Source organism: Thamnophis sirtalis, unplaced genomic scaffold (genome assembly GCF_051295495.1).
Source record: "Thamnophis sirtalis isolate CommonGarterSnake01/CBP01778 unplaced genomic scaffold, rThaSir2_p1.2 scaffold_9, whole genome shotgun sequence".
Classification (NCBI taxonomy): Eukaryota; Metazoa; Chordata; class Lepidosauria; order Squamata; family Natricidae; genus Thamnophis; species Thamnophis sirtalis.
In genome coordinates, this window is record NW_028261389.1 from 3,256,439 (window position 1) to 3,269,301 (window position 12,863).

At 44.9% G+C, this 12,863-nt stretch overlaps 1 protein-coding gene across 1 annotated transcript in view; it reads right to left on the minus strand.

Moving 5' to 3' along the window:
- Positions 1-12,863, minus strand: part of IL15RA (interleukin 15 receptor subunit alpha) — a 34,912-nt gene that overhangs the window by 21,671 nt on the left and 378 nt on the right. The window lies entirely within an intron of this gene.

Here is a 12,863-nt window from a genome sequence, read left to right on the forward strand (position 1 = left end):
TGGGAACCAAATCAGCTCTTTTCCAGTCCTCTGGTAGTTTCCCGTTGCTCCAGGATTCCTGAAAGATATAGTTCAGTGGTTCTGAAATTTCGGCCAGTTCCTTCAGAACCCTGGGGTATAATCCATCCGGTCCTGGTGATTTGAACTCGTTTAGGGGTAGACATATAAAAATGGCTCTGTGTGTGTGTGTTTGTGTTTTCCAGCATAACTCTGGAATGCCTTGAGCAATTTCAACCAAATGTGATACACAGATGACCGACTCTGGAAAAATATACTGTGGGGAATAAGATACCCCTAATATCCTTTGGATGTGTTCTGTTAATATGCAGCCTGTTGTGCCTTAAAATGGCTTCTACTCTACTGCCGTAAAAATAGCAATAGCAATACCAGTTAGACTTATATACCGTTTCATAGGGCTTTCAGCCCTCTCTAAGCGGTTTAAAGAGTCATTGCCCCCAACAACAATCCGGGTCCTCATTTTACCCACCTCGGAAGGATGGAAGGCTGAGTCAACCCTGAGCCGGTGAGATTTGAACCGCCGAACTGCAGAACTGCAGTCAGCTGAAGTAGCCTGCAGCGCTGCACTCTAACCACTGCGCCACCTCGGCTCAAAAACTCGGTCTCCCACCTCAAAAGGGGGTTAACTGTACCAGCAGCTGTTGGCAGACGCCTCCAGACACCGGGTGAGCGAGGGATGGAGTCAGGGAGAAAGAAAGTAAAAAAGACGGCGCACAGACGCACACAGGGGGAAAGGAATGCGGTGCGGCTGTCTGGCTGTCTGGCAACCTGGCCTCCCTTTCCTTAAAATCACATGTCCTTGGAGGAAAAGGAAGAAGGGGGGGGGGGTTTAAAACAACCCTTTTATTTAAATTTCCAAGAACTTAACCCCGGGGTGGAGAAAAGCAGAAGAGAATTATTATTATTCCTTTCTTTCAAGGAAATGATTTCATTTCAGGAAAAAGGAAAGTGAAGCATTACTCCAGATGCACCAGCTGATTCCATCGCCTGCCCGCTGCGGAACTAACTGTGGGTGAAGGAGGAGGAGGAGGAGGAGGAGGGGAGTGTCCAATTTTCCTCAGCTGCAGGGAGGGGCAGGGGGGGCTCAGGGGAGACCAGAAAAAATGCAGACAAGAGCAACTAAGATGACGGAAAGGCCGGGGAGGCTAAAACAGGAAGACTTTTAGAATAACTTGATTGTCACTTCAAATGTTCCTGGGTCGCCGTTGCATTGAAATGAAATTTCGCTGCGGACGGCTCTCAAAGAGGTCACTCACCCCCCATGTACACAACATAAATGTGACAAAAATATAAATGTTTGGATGGATGGATACATACATACATACATACACAAATACATAAATTAGATAGATAGATAGATAGATAGATAGATAGATAGATAGATAGATAGATAGATAGATAGATATAGATATAGATATAGATATAGATATAGATATAGATATAGATATAGATATAGATATAGATATAGATATAGATATAGATATAGATATAGATATAGATATAGATATAGATATAGATATAGATAGGCAGGCAGGCAGGCAGGCAGAAATAGATGATAGAGATAAATATATATAATAGAAAGATAGATACAGAGATGATAGAAAGATAGAGAGAGCGATACAGAGATGATAGATGATAGAGAGATAGATATGATAGATATAGAAACAGAGATGATAGAGAGATGATAAAGATAGATAGATAGATAGATAGATAGATAGATAGATAGATAGATAGATATAGATAGATAGAAAGATAGATGTTAGATAGATGAGAGATAAAGATAGGTAAATATATAGATATAGATAATAGAAAGATACATACAGAGATGATAGAAAGAAAGAAAGAAAGAAAGATAGATAGATAGATAGAGATAGAGATAGAGATAGAGATAGAGATAGAGATAGAGATAGAGATAGAGATAGAGATAGAGATAGAGATAGAGATAGAGATAGAGATAGAGATAGAGATAGAGATAGAGATAGAGATAGAGATAGACAGGCAGGCAGGCAGGCAGGCAGAAATAGATGATAGAGATAGATAAATATATATATAATAGAAAGATAGATACAGAGATGATAGAAAGATAGAGAGAGCGATAGATACAGAGATGATAGATGATAGAGAGATAGATATGATAGATAGATATAGAAACAGATGATAGAGAGATGATAAAGATAGATAGATAGATAGATAAGATAGATAGATAGATAGATAGATAGATAGATAGATAGATAGATAGATAGATAGATAGATAGATAGATGATAGAAAGAGAGATGATAGATATAGATGATAGATGATAGATAAATAGATAGATGATAGATAAATAGATAGATATAGATAATAGGAAGATAGATACAGAGATGATAGAATGATAGACAGAGATAGAGATAGATAGATGATAGAGATAGATAATAGAGATATAGTGAAACATACATACATACATAACGACATAAATGCATTAATGCATAAATACATAAACACACAAACAAATAAACAAATGCCTATACCCTCATATATTATATGACACAGAGAAACAACACGGTTTAGTTCAGATGTATAAATGTATACATTTATATGAAGAACGGCTGCAGGATTTGGGTTTGGCTAATCTAGAGAAAAGAAGGACTAACGGGGGGGGGGACACGATAGCAGCATTCCAGTATTTGAGGGGCTGCACCAAAGAAGAGGGGGGGTCAACTTATTCTCCAAAGCACCAGAGGGCAGGACAAGAAGCAATGGGTGGAAACTCATCAAGGACAGAAGCAATCTGAAATTAAGGAAAAACTTCCTAACAGGGAGGACAATTAACCAGTGGAACAGCTTGCCACCAGAAGTTCTAGGTGCTCCATCACTGGAGGTTTTTAAGAAGAGATTAGACAGTCACTTATCCGAAATAGTATAGGTTCTCCTGCTTGAGCAGGGGGTTGGACTAGAAGACCTCCAAGGTCCCTTCCAGCTCTATTCTTTGGCGATAGCTGCTCTCCAGAAGTGGGTGACCCCGTTAGGACATTTGGGGAGGGGGCTCAGCAGTTGCAACAAGTGATTTGGGGGGGGGGTTCCCAAAATCTTCAGGGTCAACATTTCGCCACTTCAGCCTCTCTCCCCTTCCCAAACACGCACAGGTAGTCCTCGACTTATAACAATTCATTTAGTGACCATTTGAAGTTACAGCAGCACTGGAAAAGAGGGACTTGGGACCCTTTTCACACTTACGACCGTTGCAGCCTCCCCGTGGGGGGGGGGTGTCACGCGATCCAAATTCGGACGCTTGGCAACCGACTCACATTTACGACGGGTTGCAACACCCCGGGGTCCCATGATCCCCTTCGGCGACGTTCCAACAAGCAAAACCCAAGGGGAATCCAGATTCACTTTGCAACTGCGTTACTCCCTGAAGCACCACCGTGATTCACTTAACGACGGTGGCAGGAAAGGTCGTAAAATGGGGCCAAGCTGACTTAACCCCTGCCTTGCTCAGCAACGGAAATTAGGGGCTCATTTGTGGGTCGTAAGCTGAGGATTTCCTGTAAAAAGGACCCCAAATTGGAGAACCCCCCCCCCCCAAGAATCCCCTGCAGGCCACTACAAATACTTTTCAACACGAAGAAGATACTGTGATTAAATGCACCGTTTCAGCCTGTTCAGAAAGTGAAAATATGTTTTTTCCAACCCAGGGGACACCAAATTTGTAAGCCGGCTGCCAAATTTCTAGATAGGATAATCAAGGGATTAGCATCTGCCTAAATGACCTCATTTCCTTTCCAAATTGCCAATTTTGCAGACAGAGGACTGAGGGTTTAAATCCTTCAATATGGACATCCATTGAAATAGGAGCCAGCCGTGTGCAGCAGCTGCCAAAAAAGCCAACACAGTTCTAGGCTGCATCAACAGAGGGAGAGAATCAAGATCACGTGAAGTGTTAATACCACTCTATAAGGCCTGGGTAAGGCCACACTTGGAATATTTGCATCCAGTTTTGGTGGCCACGATGTAGAAAAGATGTGGAGACTCTGGAAAGAGTGCAGAGAAGAGCAAGAAAGAGGATTAGGGGACTGGAGGCTGAAACATATGAGGAACGGTTGCAGGAACTGGGTATGTCTGGTTTAATGAAAAGAAGGACCAGGGGAGACATGATAGCAGTCTTCCAATATCTCAGGGGTTGCCCCAAAGAAGAGGGAGTCAAACTATTCTCCAAGGTACCTGAGAGTAGAACAAGAAGCAATGGGTGGAAACTAATCAGGGAGAGAAGCAACTTAGAACTGGGGAGAAAATTCCTGACAGTTAGAACAATTAATCAGTGGAACAGAAGTTGCCTCCAGAAGTTGTGAATGCCCCAACACTGGAAGTCTTTAAGAAGATGTTGGATAGCCTTTTGTCTGAAACAGTGTAGGGTTTCCTGCCTAGGCAGGGGGTTGGACTAGAAGACCTCCAAGGTCCCTTCCAACTCTGCTATTATATTGTATTGCAAATATACAGGTGAAACTCGAAAAATTAGAATATCATGCAAAAGTTCATTTATTTCAGTAATGCAACTTAAAAGGTGAAACTAATATATGAGATAGACTCATTACATGCAAAGCAAGATAGTTCAAGCCGTAATTTGTCATAATTTTGATGATTATGGTTTACAGCTCATGAAAACCCCAAATCCACAATCTCAGAAAACCATTTGTCTGAAATGCCGTAGGGTTTCCTGCCTAAGCAGGGGGTTGGACTAGAAGACCTCCAAGGTCCCTTCCAGCTCTGCTATTGTATTGTATTGTAATATTTTGATGCTTTCTGTTCAGCTTTCCCAAAGACAGATGCAGAGAGGTGCCGTTACGTAGGGGGGAGCATGTTGGACTCCAAGGCCCAAAATGTTCAATGGGTGAATTCTGAACATTTGAGCCCAGAAAGTCTGAGGGGGGGGGAATTAAGTCCTTGGAGGTCTTCTAGTCCAGCCCTCTGCTCAAGCAGGAAACCCAATTCCATTTCAGACAAATGGTTGTCCCATCTCTCCTTGAAAACCTCCAGTGTTGGAGCATTCACAACTTCTGGAGGCAAGGAGTTCCACTGTCAGGAATAACATCCTGATGGTTCGAAAAGTTTGATGGTTGACCCCGTGACAAAACTCCAACGATGGAGCATTCACAACTTCTGGAGGCAAATTGGTTCACTGATTAATTGTTCTCACTTCAGGAAATTTCTCCTCAGTTCTAAGTTGCTTCTCTCCTTGATTAGTTTCCACCCATTGCTTCTTGTTCTACCCTCAGGTGCCTTGGAGAATAGCTTGACTCCCTCTTCTTTGGGGCAACCCCTGAGATATTGGAAGACTGCCATCATGTCTCCCCTGGTCCTTCTTTTCATTAAACTAGACATCCCCAGTTCCTGCAACCGTTCTTCATATGTTTGAGCCTCCAGTCCCCTAATCCTCTTTGTTGCTCTTCTCTGCACTCTTTCTAGAGTCTCCACATCTTTTCTACATCGTGGCGACCAAAACTGGATGCAAATATTCCAAGTGTGGCCTTACCCAGGCATTATAAAGTGGTATTAACCCTTCACTGTCATAAAATGCCCAAATTTTGATCCCATAAATTGCCAAAAAGTTGCAGAGATCTTAAGTCTGAGAACGGTTGTTTTAAGTCTCTCTCTCACACACACACAGAACTGTAATAACTTTTGCACAATCGGCTAATCAAATGGATAAATCAGGGACTCTCTGTCCTCTTTTAATTCCGCTCAAAATAGACCAACCCCAATTATAATCTTTGAGCCTGTTGTTGTCATTAGGGAGGTGCCAAATATTTAGATTTGCCAGGGCTCCACAGAACATGAAATCACCACAATATCATTACACTCTTAACAATAAAAAAGAAACAGAGATAAAAATCTTGAGTCTTCCTGATACCTGAACTGGTTCACCCTGTCTTGGAAAGAGCATAGATGGTAATATGAATAATATGAATAATAATAACAATAAAGTAGTTTTACTTTCTCTCCTGATATTTACAAGAGAAAAGGAATTTGGTCTGTTTCCCACCCAAATAGCAACCAAGCCCAGCCTTACTCAGCTTTTACTCCCCACACAAGGTCACGTAGTAGCAACTACGCCTTCCCTACCGCTTGTAAAAGTTTAGATAATCCTACGTACAGGCAGACCCCCACTTACAATGCCCCCCCGAGCCCACATTTTCTCCGTGGCACAGAGAGACAGTTGTTAAGTCAATTTTCAACCATCTTACGACCTTCCTTGCCCCCCGTCGTTAAGCGAATCACTACCGTGGTTAAGTTAGTCACCCGGTCGTTAAGCGAATCTGGCTTCCCCGTGGACTCGACTTGTCAGGAGGTCGCAAAAAGGGGATCTGCGGGGACCCTGCAACCGTCATAAGTACGAGGCAGTTGCCAAACGGCTGAATTTTGATCACGTGACCACGGGGATGCCGCAATGGACACTGAGTGCGAAAAAGGGTCGTAAGTCACTTTTTTTTCCCGGGGATGTAACTTCGAATGGTGACTCAATGAGCTGCTGTAAGAAGAGAACTATCTGGGTTGGAAAAGTTTCCTGAATTGGAGGGAGATTTCTCCTCTCTGCAAAGATGAAGAGAGTTGGAAGGGACCTTATGGGTCATCTAGTCCAACCCCCCGCCCTGCTCAAGCCAACAAGAGAAATGAGAAAGACTAATTAAATAATTTAAAGCTTCCAATCCTCCTCTCTCTTCCGGATTGTGCAATTCAGCACCGGGTTGAAGGTATGAGATATTAATGTTCCCCGGGGTTAATATTATTTATGATTATCTTCCTTCTCAGGCCAAGGAGTTTAACCCGGATTGCTAGAAAGAGAAGACTTTGGCACTATACAATTCCAAAGATTAGACAACTCACAACACCGATGACAAGCCTTATTTTTCCCGCTATAAGAAATTAATAACTTTGGACTTGATCTTGCCAGACAGGCTGAATTCAGCAGCTGCGATCCATTTTAAAATAAAATAAAATAAAAACCTCAGGTTATTATATGCGTGACTCTAAAAGGCCTTCTCGGATTGAAAAGAAAAGATTATTATTAGACTTTAACCTCGCTTTTATTACTCAAGCAAGCGAACAACATATGTAATACTCCTTCCTCCTCCTATTTTTTTCAACAACAACCCTGTGAGGTGGGTTCGGCTGAAAGAGAGAGAGATCGGCAAATCTTCCTTCCTAGGGCGGGATTAGAACTCGCAGCCTCCTGATGATTGGCCCGAAGGCAGTCAGCTGAGGCTTGTGCCTAGGGCGGGACTACAACTCACAGCTGCCTGGTGATTGGTCCAAAGGGAGGGACCCAGCCGGGTTTTGTGCCTAGGGAGGGACTAGAACTCACAGCCTCGTGGTGATTGGCCCAAAGTCACTAGGCCGGCTTTCCTGGCAGCTCTGGAATTCTGGGAGTTGAAGTACACACACCTCAAAGTTGCCAAAGTTGAGAAAAACTGCACTAGAATAAGAGCAAGTGAATTTTAGGCCTGCTAGGAACAAAGTTGGGTGGGAAATTTCAGATATATTTCTCTCTCTCGGTGTTAGAAAGAAGAAGAGAAGGGGGAAGGAAGGAAGGAAGGAGGGAGGGAGGGAGGGAGGGAGGGAGGGAGGGAGGGAGGGAGGGAGGGAAGGAAGGAAGGAAGGAAGGAAGGAAGGAAGGAAGGAAGGAAGGACACGGTTGTTAAGTGAATCTCTACAGTGGTTCAGTTAGTAACATGGTTGTTAAGTTAATCTAGCTTTTCCCTTGACTTTGCTTTTCAGAAGGTCTCAAAAGGGGATCCAACTTTAAGATTTGTAGACTTCAATTCCCAGAATTCCTCTTCCTGCTCCTCTCCAGAAACCCCCTATCCCATTTAACCCTGATGATGTTCCCTAGCTGGGGCATGAAACGTCTGCAAGAAAACAACCGAGCTCAGAGAGCACGAATAATGTCACAGACTGTCCTGTCCCAAGCCTATATACGACCACAGACTTGGCTGTCTGCCACAACTAAGGAAGGAGATAAGCAAACTCCCCTTGGCTGGGAGCCCAGAAAGCGATCTTGATGAAAACAAGGCTTGAACTCACGAAATCCTCCCAATCTTTCTCTACTGGATCAGTAGCAATAGCAATAGCAGTTAGACTTATATACCGCTTCATAGGGCTTTCAGCCCTCTCTAAGTGGTTTACAGAGTCAGCATATCGCCCCCATAGTCTGGGTCCTCATTTCACCCACCTCGGAAGGATGGAAGGCTGAGTCAACCCTGAGCCGGTGAGATTTGAACCGCCGAACTGCAGCTAACAGTCAGCTGAAGTAGCCTGCAGTGCTGCACTCTAACCACCGCGCCACCTCGGCTCCTCCAGTAAATTGTTGTTTCCTGCAAAATTCCCCTCCCGTCGCCCCACCTATAAGATCTCCGGGAGGGGCCAATCAGTAGCCACCTGTTCCTATTTCCTTCTGTGATCCTTTTTCCAAAGCTGCTCCCTCCTCCTCGCAGCCCTACACATACGTACATCAGGGACAGCCTCCCTCTGTTCTTCCTCACTGCTCCCTGACTCAGACGCCACCTGACGGCCAACAGGCCTCTCAAGTCCCTGCTCTGACTCCGAACACCCGCCAGAATCTTCCTCAGCCTCCAGGGCAGCCCCATAGTGTCCATCGCTGTCAGATTCCACCGACAGCTCAGCCGGCCGCTGTTGGGCCACAACACAGTCCTTCTCTGCCTCCTGGACTACTGCAATGCGCTCTACATGCCTTTGAAGAGTATTCGGAGACTACAACTCGTCCAGAATGCAGCCGCGCGAGCAATTGTGGGTGCACCTCGGTACACCCACGTCACACCTATCCTCCGCGAGCTGCACTGGTTACCGATCGGTCTCCGGATACGCTTCAAAGTGCTAGTCGTAACTTATAAAGCCCTTCATGGTATTGGATCTGGGTACTTGAGAGACCGCCTGCTGCCAATTACCTCCCACAGACCCGTTAGATCGCACAGGGTCGGCCTCCTCCGGGCTCCGTCTACCAGCCAATGCCATCTGGCTACTACCCGGGGGAGGGCCTTCTCTGTAGCAGCTCCGGCCCTTTGGAATGAACTCCCCGCAGAGATTCGGACCCTCACCCCTCTCCAGGCCTTCCGGAAAGCCGTCAAAACCTGGCTGTGCCGGCAGGCCTGGGGGTGATGAGTTCCCCTCCCCTCTCGACTTGTATGGCTGTATGACTCTTGTGTATTTTAATTATATGTATTGTGTTTGTATCCCCTTTTCCCCTTCTGAGTTGTTCGCCGCCCTGAGTCCCTCCCGGAGAAGGGCGGCCTACAAATAAATTAAATCTGAAATCTGAAATCTCCTCCTCTTCCCCACTTCATTTCCTTCTCCTCTTCCTCCTCTTAAGAGCCGAGGTGGCGCAGTGGTTAAATGCAGCACTGCAGGCTACTTCAGCTGACTGCAGTTCTGCAGTTCGGCTGTTCAAATCTCACCGGCTCAGGGTTGACTCAGCCTTCCATCCTTCCGAGGTGGGTAAAATGAGCACCCGGATTGTTGTTGGGGGCAATATGCTGACTCTGTAAACCGCTTAGAGAGGGCTGAAAGCCCTATGAAGCGGTATATAAGTCTAACTGCTATTGCTATTGCTATTCCTCCCCTTCTCCTTTGCAGATTCCTTTCCCTTTCAGCACTGATGATGTTCCCTAGTTGGGTCATTCAACGTCTGCAAGAAAACCACCAAGCTTAGAGACCACCAGGGATTTTAGGACGGCTGTGAAGGACAAACTCAGTCTCCACACACGTGTTCCTGTCCCAGAACCTTGACAAACGAGACATGCGTACTCCTGAGCCACCAAGTTCTACCAGGTGTAAAACGTATCGTCCATCCCTAAAGGAAACCCAGAAAACCACAATAAACTCATCGCACATTTGTGTTCGATGCGTTTTTCTTTTGACATGACACCGACGCGGAAGGAACTGTGATCAAGCATACAATGGGTTGAAATTTAGGAGGGGGTGATTAATCGTTCAGAAGAGGAAAGGGAGGAATATTTTTTTTCCAAACAGAAGGAGATTTAAGAGGCAGCGATTGTAAATCACGTATCTCGGGAGGAAAAAGAACAAAACGGGATTATAAAAAATTTGGTTTCAAGCAACGTTTTGTTGGAAATGACCTGGGGGCAAAAAAAAAAAGAAAAGAAAATTGGATCCAAAATTCAAGCGTGTCCCAACATCATCCCGGAACTGCCAAGGACGTCAACAACATCCGCAGGAATGTCAACTCAGAATCAAATCAGGATAAAGCCGGAAGGGACCTTGGAGGTCATCTAGTCCAACCCACTGCTCAAGCAGGAGACCCTACATTATTCCAGATAAATAGCTGTCCAGTTTCTTCTTAAAAACCTCCACTGATGGGAGCTCCCACAACGTCTGGAGGCAGCTTGTTCCACTGGTTAATTGATCTGCGATTAAAGAATAGCAGAGCTCGGAGGGACCTTGGCGGTTATCTAGTCCAACCCCCGGCTCAAACAGGAGACCCTATACCATTTCAGATAAGTGGCGGTCCAGTCTTTTCTTTTAAAAAACTCCAGTGATGGGAGCTCCCACAACCCCTGGAGGCAGCTTATTCCACTGGTTAATTCATCTGCGATTAAAGAATAGCAGAGCCAGGAGGGACCTTAGAGGTCATCTAGTCCAGCCCCCTGCTCAAGCAGGAGACCAGATAATGTTTCAGACAAACGGCCGTCCAGTCTCTTCTTAAAAACCTCCAGGGATGCCCACGACGTCTGAAGGTCACAAAAGAAGCCGGAATCCAGATCATGGGAAGTGCAAACTTCAATTTCTCTCTGTTAAGTGAGTTTTTACCCCACTTTGCGACCTTTCTGGCCACGGTGGTTAAGCGAATCCATGCAGGTGTTAAGCGAGGAACGCGGTTGTTAAGTGAATCTCATTTCCCCCTTGGCTCTGCGGGAGGTCGCAAAAGGGGATCATGTGACGGGGGCGGGAGGACACCAAGACCGTCGTAAATACGACTCAGTTGCTGAGCGTCCGAATTTTGCTCACGTGGCTGTGGGGATGCTACAACAGTCATAAGTGTGGAACACGGTCCTGAGTCACCTTTCCCTGTGCCGTTGTCACTTGGAATGAATAGTTGTAAGTTAAGGACCAACTGAAATGATGCTACTCTTCTCAGTCTTGGTTCGTCTCGCTTGGACGACCATAGTCCTCTACTTACGACCGCAACGGGGGCGGGGCGGAATTTCCATTGCTAAGGAAGGCACTTAAGTGAGTCGTACCCCATTTTATGGCTTCTTTGTCATGGTTATTAAGTGGATCGCAGCGGTCGTTAAGCGAATCACACAGTCGTTAAGCGAATCCAGCTTCCCCGCTAAATTTGCTTGTGGAAGCCCGCCGGGATGAGTCACATGACCCAGAAGACTGCAATGCCCATAAATACAGTGGTTCATTTAGTAACTGTCACTGAAAAGAGCAACTTAGGACCATTTGTGAGACACGTGATTTACCTTCAGACATTTGGCAACTGACTTGCACTTACGACGGTTGCCACGACTGTGGGTCACGTGATCCTCCTTTGCGACCTCCAGACCAGCCAAGTCGATGGGGAAGCCAGATTCAAATAACAACGGTATTCCTAACTGAAGAACCACAGCGCTTCCCTTAACAACGACGGCAAGAAAGGACGCGCAACAGAGAGCAAAACCCACTTAGAAAACCTCCCGCTTAACAACAGCAACGTTGCGCTCAACCGCGGACGTCACTCGAGGTCCCCCTGCATTACGTCCCTTGCGAAGGATCAGACTTTCGATCCCCCTGGCTGTAGGGACGGTCATAAGTAGGATGGTCGTAAGTATGAGAACCTGGCGTAAATCCTTTTTTTCCTCAGTGCCCGTACCTTCGGTCACTAAATGAAACGATCATTTTGAAACAATGAACACCAAATGAATAAATCCTTTTTTCCCTCAGTGTCCGTTCCTTCAGTCACTAAATGAAACGATCATTTAGAAACAATGAACACTAAATGAATAAATCCGTTTTTTCCTCAGTGCCCGTTCCTTCGGTCACTAAATGAAACAATAATTTAGAAACAATGAACACTAAATGAATAAATCCGTTTTTTCCTCAGTGCCCGTGCCTTCGGTCACTAAATGAAACGATCATTTAGAAACAATGAACACTAAATGAATAAATCCTTTTTCCCCTCAGTGCCCGTTCCTTTGGTCACTAAATGAAACGATCGTTTAGAAACAATGAACACTAAATGAATAAATCCTTTTTTTCCTCAGTGCCCGTCCCTTCGGTCATTAAATGAAACGATAATTTAGAAACAATGCACACTAAATGAATAAATCCTTTTTTCCCCTCAGTGCCCGTGCCTTTCGGTCACTAAATGAAACGATCATTTAGAAACAATGAACACTAAATGAATAAATCCTTTTTTCCCTCAGTGTCCGTGCCTTCGGTCATTAAATGAAACAATAATTTAGAAACAATGAACACTAAATGAATAAATCCTTTTTTCCTCAGTTTCTGTGCCTTTGGTCACTAAATGAAAATCATTTAGAAACAATGAACACTACATGAATAAATCCTTTTTTCCCCTCAGTGCCCATGCCTTTCGGTCACTAAATGAAACGATCATTTAGAAGCAATGAACACTAAATGAATAAATCCTTTTTTCCCTCAGTGTCCGTGCCTTCGGTCACTAACAGAAACAATCATTCATTTAGTAACCGAAGTTACCTGCCCTGTGGGGGGAAAAAAATTCGGACTTAATGCCTGGTCCAGAATCACCTACAATGGACTTCTTATCTTCCTACCTACCTACCTTTCACCTGGGCTCTCCAGGCGTTCGAAACCCACCCTCCCAACA